This window comes from Crocodylus porosus, unplaced genomic scaffold (assembly GCF_001723895.1).
Source record: "Crocodylus porosus isolate Cpor-Errol unplaced genomic scaffold, CroPor_comp1, whole genome shotgun sequence".
NCBI lineage: Eukaryota > Metazoa > Chordata > Crocodylia > Crocodylidae > Crocodylus > Crocodylus porosus.
In genome coordinates, this window is record NW_017728948.1 from 17,955,337 (window position 1) to 17,958,038 (window position 2,702).

At 41.9% G+C, this 2,702-nt stretch overlaps 1 long non-coding RNA gene across 1 annotated transcript in view; it reads right to left on the reverse strand.

Moving 5' to 3' along the window:
• LOC109321908 overlaps positions 1-1,190 on the reverse strand; it is a 20,553-nt gene extending 19,363 nt beyond the window's left edge. The window contains exon 1 of the long non-coding RNA XR_002104210.1: positions 1,178-1,190. This is a non-coding gene — a long non-coding RNA (uncharacterized LOC109321908). The remainder of the gene's footprint in view (positions 1-1,177) is intronic.
• Positions 1,191-2,702: the final 1,512 nt, after the last annotated feature.

Genomic DNA, 2,702 nt, shown 5'->3' on the forward strand with positions numbered 1-2,702 from the left:
CCTTACCTCCAGAATGTTGCATGCAGCCTTGCAGACAGGCAATGTTTCTGCCTGGCCTACCAGCAGTGAACTGTTCTGTTTTATATAGGTGGCCAGAGACCTAAAATGGCCATTGCAATCAAGCACTTGGTGGCTGCTTGGCTCAGCCCTTAAAGTGGCAGGTACCAACAGTGCCCTGCCAGTGTGCCTCATTCATGTCCTTTTCCTGACTTGGTGGCCTATAATAAATTATATTAGCGCTGTATGTTTCATCTTTCATTTTCACTCAAATGCATTCTTTTCTCCTGTCTTCTTTCTTCTGACCTAGAAAACAGTACAGTAAATAACGTCACCACAGGATAGTACTTCTATTTCCAAGTACTAACCTTTGGCAGTGTTTATTAGTTTACTGTGGCCTACTAGAGCCACACATGAAGATGCAGAAAATTTACTATGGAGCTAATTAGGCAACTTCACAGTCAATGTCTCATTTAGTTGCATCCACTGTTAACAAAATTAAGTTCCTAATATCCATAACTGAAACAGTTCCAGGTGCTTCTGAATAGTACCATTTAGATTCTCAGCATAATAACACATGATCAGTAATAAAAAGGGGTAGAGCATCATAATGTAGTCTGGTTTTCAGAAAAGTTGAGGATTCAGAATGAATACTCAGACATCTAAAAATGCAAGAACAAGAGATGTGAACTTGGTGCCCCAAAGTGGAAGGAAATTACTGGGTATACTTGAAAATGTGAGTCTAAATCTTACAGGCCATGTGTTTCAAGTACATTGTCAAGGGAAGACTTTTTAATACTTTTTCCCCATATACCACTGAAGTACCTGGTCCATTCCTAGTAAAGATTAAGAGGACCATTGTGAATTGGTCAACATTAAAACTTAAACATAGATCAAATCCTATGTCAGTATTTGACAGCAATAGGTTTATTCACATGATTAAACTTAGCATGTGTCCTGTTTTTATTAGTCAAACAGTTTCACTTTTCTGACATTTACATTTAATAGCTTTATAAATACAATTCTTTGAAAAAGAGTTATATGTATTGTCCAACCAGCTCAAGGTAACACAATAGGACAATTAGTCAGACTTCTAACAAGTACCTAAGTTTAGTATAAAAGGTAAATATTATTACTAACAATGTGCATTACAGTACTGCCCAAATACTCCAACTAAAACTGATTTTCTGTAAAAACACACAAGAAGGGACAATCCTACCAAGAAGAGCACAACATCTGAAGGAGATAAGACAGAGAAAGGAGGGAAAATAAAGGTCCAGAAGTTAAGGGTTAAATCCAGAGGAAACATAAGTACCCATATGCCACTTTAGGGATCAAAAACTGACATTTAGTTGTTCCCGAGATCTTCAAAAATGGTTCATCCTCTGCCTTGGAGGCACCTAAACCCCCTGGGACATGTCCACACATGCAAGCACATGCGCTTGCAGCAGCTCAAATAAAAGAGGTGCGAATTTGAGCTGGGGCTTTTTGCTTTAGCACACGTGCTTGGACATGCACTTTGGTGTGGAGCAAATTGTGCCACTTGGGGCAAAATAACCCTGCCTGGGTCCTCCCGGATCTGCATCCAAGGGGAGCTAGAGCCCGGGACCAGTACCTGCGTTGTCCTCAGGAGCATAAAAACCTGCCTTGTCCTGGTTCCAGCAGTATAAAAAGCCACCCTGGCAAGTAGTTCAGGGCTGCTCGCTCTCAGAAGCTTCTGGGGCCTAGCCAATTGGTACCTGGGGACCATACCCCTTGTGCCAGCTGGACTGCTGAAGCAGCCCTGAGAGTTCCCTACACCCTCTACGCACTGCAGGGGTCTGGCAGTGGGGGCTGCTGCCTGGCTGTGACCTGCTGCACACCTACCAGACCCAGATGAGGGCTGCACAGACAGCAAGAGGCACATGCGTGCTGATCTGGACATGTCCCTGGAGTCCAAGCTTCCTTGACACAGTCCCCAAAATACCTATGTCTGGGCTGGAGAAAGACAGAAGGATAGTAAAAGAAGAATCAGTGGAATTATATATAGAATAAAAGTTACTGAGAATAAAAGTTACTATTCAATGTCAGCAAGTGTATCAAGTTCTAGTCCATAGACCATATGAGAAATCATCAGGTGCATAGTGGCTCATAGTGAAACTTGCCCAAAGAAATCAGTGCAAGTAATTTGTAAATGTATTATATCTCTTGTGTCAGAGTTGCCTGCAGTTTTCAATCAACATTTTACTTAATGTTCAAAGACACAGGTATAAATAAGTAAGATCAAACCAGTCCCTATAATCTCCAAAGATCTTTTTCTTCAATAGAAATGGCAAAATCAGTCCCAAATTAATAGTGGTAAAGGATGAACTAGAATTTTTCATGGAGGGGACAGATTTTCCCTTTATGTTCCACAGTTGCAGTAACCAGCACATTTAAAGTCAATTTTAACTTACATTTTACCTACTAGCTTCTCTTAAGTGTGCATATTTGGTTGTGTAGTATATGTGTGGTTGTGTAGTATATGTTGTATAGTGTAATCTTACTTTTAAATTTTCAAGACTAGTACTTTAATTTTTTCTGAGTGAAAAAATTCCCCGAAGCCCCCCAGACACCCCCTCAGCAGCCGCCGAGCCCCCGGCCAACCCCCAGCACAGCCGGAGGTAAGTGGGCTCGTGGTGGGAAGGGGTTAACTCCTCGCTTCCTGGGAGGAGGCTGCTGCCTGG